Source organism: Lolium rigidum, chromosome 5, assembly GCF_022539505.1.
Source record: "Lolium rigidum isolate FL_2022 chromosome 5, APGP_CSIRO_Lrig_0.1, whole genome shotgun sequence".
NCBI lineage: Eukaryota > Viridiplantae > Streptophyta > Magnoliopsida > Poales > Poaceae > Lolium > Lolium rigidum.
This window is the reverse complement of record NC_061512.1, coordinates 199,819,488-199,825,797: the sequence shown is the minus strand read 5'-3', so window position 1 is coordinate 199,825,797 and position 6,310 is coordinate 199,819,488.

The window sequence follows — 6,310 nt, the reverse complement described above, 5'->3', positions numbered from 1 at the left end:
GGTTTTTGGTGCGCCGGCGGTAAGCGATTTTGTAGTAGTGTATCGTTCTAGTCACATATCTCAAAGGCTCTTTTCGTCCAGCGCGGCCCTACACGCTGTTGTTGCGGTCAGAAACCCACCGGCGGGCAGCGACGGGCAACACCGTAGAGCCGGGAACAACTCAGGGCTGCGGCTGGCCCCGGTCCCTCAGAGCGACGGCCCGCAAAGCCTTCTGGTCACACGTCCGATGCTATCGCAATGGCGTGCCACCTGACCTATACCTGGTCAGGAAGGTGTTGGATGATGCCTCGCTTAGTTTCCTGCATGGCATACACGTAAACATTAAATACGAGCCTCGATCGGCTCTCGAGTTATCCCGTGAATCGGCTCAAAGAGCCGATCCACCCATGATTCGTACGAGGTGTACGAATATATGGTGGTCCTGCTTGATCAAGATAAAGCTAAAGCGATCTACGACGATTTAGGGTTTTCACCGCATAATCGGATCATCCTACTCACGATTGGGCCTCGCGCTCGCGTACGGTGATCGTAAGCCGATCCTAGACAGGGCCTAAAAACCAACACGAGGTTGATCCCGGAACATCCTGTCTAGGGCTAGCAAACTGCACCCTACACGCCGCTGGATCCTCCAACCCTTTGTAAGGCCTAACTATTGCGGATATTAAACTAATCCTTGAAGAACAAGGAGCAACCGTAATGGATCGGATCTACTAAACAATGATCAAGCGGGTGCCGCCCCTACACCTAAGATAGGTGTAAGGGCGGCTAGATGTATAAGGGTTGCACTACGACAGCATATGATACGAAGAACAATGCTAACCCTAACACATCTAAGATAACTACGTTGCTCGCCATCAAAAAGGCTTCAGCACGAGCAACGCATGAACAACGTAAATAAGCTTATGCTGCCTAGATCGCAAGATGCGATCTAGGCAGCATGGTGCTTACCAGGAGAAACCCTCGAGACGAAGGAGTTGGCGATGCGCCGAGATTGATTTGTGGTGAACGTTGGTTGTTGTTTATTTCATAAACCCTAGATACATATTTATAGTCCATGGGACTTTCTAATTCAGGCGCGCACCTAACCGTGCACGGGTAAAACTCTACCTTCTAAACGACACGTATCCTACTATGGTACAGATACACGGGCAAACTAGCCCAAACTTTGCATATAAGGCCGATTCACGTATTTCTTTCGTATATAATCTTCAAGCCCATCTTGATCGCGGCCCACCTCTGACTCGGTCAAATTCTGGTGATAACACATGCCCCCTGGTTTTGGAAATGACATTTCCAAAATCATTACGCTTTTCTTTCGTCAGGTCATGTCGTGGCGAGCAGTAACCGCCGCAGAATCTTCCATCATTTCGCCTCGCCTCCTGGGCTTCTCTGCACGAATTGATAATTTCGGCATAACGTCCTCGAGAACCGTCATGGCATTAAACCTCCACTACACCCACTTTTATTTATCTGTGCCAAACGGTTCGCCACTCCATCCCCTTGCTCTGTTCTGTCCACCAGCGCCAAAAAACCCTCTTCCCCTGTAGCAATGTCTTCCTCTTCCTCTTCCCCTTCAGGCTTGCCCCTCCAATCCTCGCCGAAGAGCAAGAACGAAGACAACCTCCACTCCGGAGCGAACCCCATCCCCTCCGACAAGGAGGAGAAAGAAGGAGAAGTAGAGAAGACAAAAGCCTCCCCCTCCGCCAGGCTCCCGCCGAAGAAGCGCTCCCGCATGTGGGCGGACAGCGAGGACGAAGATGATGACGAGGAAGGAGAAGAGGAGGAGGAGGAGGATGATTCCTCCTCTTCCGCCGGGTACCCGCCGACGAAGCGCTTCCGCGCTTGGGCGGACAGCGAGGATGATGATGATGACGAGGAAGAGGAAGCTCCGGCCGACGGCTGGGGCAGCAGCGGCGAGGAATTCTCCGGCAGTAGCGCCCGACGGCGACGCCGACGACGATGCTAGCGAGGATTAGTTACGTAGGATTAGTAGTCCCTGAGCAATCGGCTCTTTCTTTTGCTCTTCCTTGCTTTGAGCAATCGGCTCTTCATTGTAAAAATCCTCTCTTATTAATGAAGAAGACTTTTCCTTAACTTGATTTTGCCGATTTCCCCTCGCACTGATTCTGCCGATTGTTAGTTGGATCAACGCTCAATGAAGCGATGGCAACGCATCGACCTCTTATGATACATTTCGAGATAGACCAATTTAGCCATCTCCTCAAATGGTACCCTGTGAACCTTGCTCAAACTCAGATCCCCAACTTCCAACCGAACAGGTCCAACCCGCAGTCACTGAGCGTATTATTAACGGCAACCTTTGTCTTTGGGAGAGCTCTAGGACCGTTGCTGAATCAATCCGGAGGCCGGAGCTGATACTTCTGCAGGACAGGCTCCTGCTCCGTTTTCCCGCAGCAACCATTCCTCAAAGTTGAGATGCAGAGCCAGCCGATTTCAACCAAATCGGCTTCCTATAGCAAAGGGTCCTTCAGGGTAAGCTGCCCCCCGAGCCTCAGTTAAGGCGAGAAAAGTAGTGAGCCAGCCAAATGTGCCACCATCGGCCTCCAAGTCATCATGCGGAACCAGCCGATTTCAATAAAATCGGCTCCCCAGAGCAGAGAACCTTCAGGGTGAGCTGCCCCCCGAGCCTCTTCAGTCCACTTCTTGCGCCTTGCTGGTCAGATCGGCTCCTTTCCTTTGGCGGATTTGATGCACCCCATCCTTAACCTGATCTGCACGTCCATGCTGCTCTTGGCATTGGTCAGGGTCATGATCCCTCAAACTTGCCCCAGCTGATACTGCGGACTCGAATACTCGCAAAAAGAATTTGGAGGTTCTTGAAGAGAGGATCTGAGCCACCAAACCACTCCATTGAGGAGTTCTTCCATTAGAGTCCAACTGCTCATGGAACTGCTCTTCCTGAAACTGCTCTTCGTGACCCACTTCCTGCTCCATTGACCCTCTGCTTATAACAGTTATACCTCTTGAGTCGATGGCCATGCATCGGCTTTCTATCCTTAAGTCGATGTCTGCGCATCGGCTGTGCTTAAAGTTTTTTTGAATTTTTTACGGCCGATTTATGTATCGGCCCCCATACTTCAATACCCATCATCAAAGAATATCTTGGGCTGCCGGGTATTTGAAAGACACTTCCACTTCTTATCCTCGTGTTTTATCCACCTAGGTGCCCCCCGAGCCGATTCTTTCAAGTAATTGAGGGTATCGGCTCTTCAGGTATTCCCTGTTGGATCAAATGTTGAACCCAGGCAGAATGTATAGTGAGGACAATTTTGGCCGATTGCTGGAATCGGCCTCCATGTTGCTTGCTCGATGAAGGTTTTGTAACGTGCCTCCATAGATCCTTGGGGCCGATCTCCTGGATCGGCATCGCCACGTTCGTTCATCGATGTTGCGTTCGCTACATGGTCGGGCCCGTGGATAAGACCAACCTAGCCCCATCCTGTGTCACGTTGATGTGCTCGCAGTCGTCAAAATTGGGTGCCTCGTGTAATCCTGGAGCACCAAACTCCGTTGGAAGGACGAGCACCATGTTTGTGCCGACCGATGTCTCATCATCGGCTTTCCTTTGCTTGGGGCGCCACTCCATTTTTCGTGGTCGACCCTCTTCATCCAGGGTTCGCTGGATCTTTGCGGCCGGATCAGGTCGCGCCTTCCTTAGCGTGTGCAGGTATAACCTTTCGGCTTCCTCCAAGCCGCGCAATCGCTGAACCCTACGCTTTTGGGAACGGCTGAGTCCATCAGGGCACCACCTTGGCCGGTGGTACCTGTCTTCTTCTTCTTCTCCCTCGTCTTCCAAATCCTCAAGATCTTCCATCCGAGGGGACTCAGCGCGTTTGCTTCGAGGCGGGAGAGGCCCTAGACGCTTGAACATGGACACGTTAGCTGCATCCTTCTTCTTTTGTTTGCATTCTGGGCAGTTGCCGATTGTAGGCAATCGGCTCATTCCTGAATCCCAGCAGTGTCTGAAGAAGGGGCAGTCCCAATGCTTATCCACGTTGTCTTGCTCTCTCGACTTTTCCTTGGCGTGGCGCTCATATCGCTCCTCGTCGCGATCATGCCGGTGACGTCTCCTGTCGTCCTTAGCCAGACAATCCTTTTCATCATCGTCGTTGTATCGTCGGCGTTGGTCAAACTGACTCACATACTTGTTGAGGAGGTGATCAGAGAGAGGTCGCTGATATCTTATGTTCTTCACTTCTCCCTCTGTGACGTAGCGCTTGCCGTCGTGGCGGAGCCGATCGCGTGGAGCGGCTTCCTCTGTGTCTTTGCTATGAGAGCAGCTGCCCTCATCTCCGTCCTTACCGGAGTGGTGCCCAGGTCCCACCATGTTGATATTGCACGAGAAATCTGGCTGGCACCGTCCATGGTAAGTATACTCCACCATATTAACGGCGGGGAAGGGGTGTGTGTCGACCTTCATGGCGTAGTGGTTGAAAATTAGCCGTCCTTTTTCTATCGCCATTTGGATCTGCTGACGCCACACCCTGCAGTCGTTGGTGGCGTGGGTGAACGTGTTATGCCACTTGCAGTATGGCTTTCCGTTCAGCTCTTGCACCGTGGGGATCTTGTGGCCTTCGGGTACCTTTAGCTGCTTCTCCGTGAGTAAGAGGTCGAAAATCTGCTCAGCTTTGGTCACGTCAAAGTCGAACCCTTTCGGAGGACCTTGTGGCTTAACCCACTTACAGGACACGGGGCTTGCCGCCCGAGCCCATTCAGCCACTGCTACCTCTTGATCTCCCGCAGCACCTTCATCCTCGGTCCGCCTCAACCAGGACCACCGCTCGCTTGAATTTGTCCCGGTAAACATCCGGGTGGCGCCTGTTCATATGCCGACGCCTTCGCACCATGTGCGCCAATGAAGGGTAGTCTGCTTGGGAGGCCACGTCCTTGATCGATGATGAGAGACCCACCACCGCCAACTCGATCGCTTCTTTTTCACTTACGTGAACCGAATAGCATCGGTTCCTCACGGTCCCGAAGCGCTGGATGTATTCCGACACCGTTTCCCGCGCTTCTGTCGTACTTGTGCTAGATCGGCAATGCCAGCCTCGGAAGCCACTGAGTGATACTGCTCATGGAACTGCTCTTCCAACTGCTTCCAAGTCCGGATTGAGTTCGGTGGCAGCGATGTGTACCACCCCGAAAGCCGATCCTGTGAGGGACTGTGCGAAGAACCTCACACGCAGCTCGTCTGATGCTGAGATCGTGCCCAGCTGTGCCAAATATCGGCTCACATGCTCGATGGAGCTGGAACCATCCGATCCACTAAACTTTGTGAAGTCAGGGAGCCGATATTTGGGTGGTAGCGGGATCAATTCGTACTCGTTGGGGTACGGCTTGGTATAGCCGATTGTCCTCCTTTTCGGCATCATGCCGAATTGGTCTTTCAGAATTGTACAAATCTGATCCGCGGTGATGGCTGAAGGTGTCGAACCCCGAAGATTCGCCGGGGTGGCATACTTAGCCAGCCATGCTTGCTTTTCCAGCTTCTGAGCCAACTGCAGGAGCTGAGCTCTGGAGGTTTGTCGGAGTGGCGTACTTAGCTAGCCACGTCTGCTTCTCAAGATCTGTTGCCGACGTTCCTCCTGCTGTTCCAGAAGTCCCTGCCGTCGCAGCCTGGTTCGAGAGTGCCCAGTTGCTGCAGTCTGGCACGTATGCGCACGTGTATCCGTGCGGGATCTCCTTGGGCGCCTCATGTAGGAATTGGTAGTCACTAGGGTCACCACCAATCTTGTAGACGACGTATGCCGATGAGTTCGGCACTTCTGGTGCTGCCAACGCGAACGGCAGCGGTGGACGGGACTGGAGTGGCATCTCTCCTTGGTAAGTCCCCAGAGCTGGTCCTGACGGAGAGTACTGGTGGCTCATGATTTCCTGGATCACGCGCAGAGCGACACGCTCCAAAGTGTTCACCAGGCTCTCGAGTGGCGGTGCAGCGAATGAGCCACCATGAAGTTGATCTCCCGACGCAGCCGACCTGGTGCGTTCTTCCGACGGGGAGGACAGGTCCACTCCATCGAGCGCGCCTTCAGGTGAGAACCCCTTCCACCCGATGCCATGGGAGCGGGTTCCGTGGAAAGAGCCGATGAGGTCGGCTTCGAGGACTGCCTTGATCTCGTCATGCTTCTTCTTGAGCTCGTCAGTCAGATCCTCGTACTTGACCGGAGTGCCTTCCGCCATCTCGGATGTAGATGGCGATGCGGTGGATGTCGAAGATGGTCCCACCGGGCGTGCCAGAATGTGTTGCGGTCAGAAACCCACCGGCGGGCAGCGACTGGCAACACCGTAG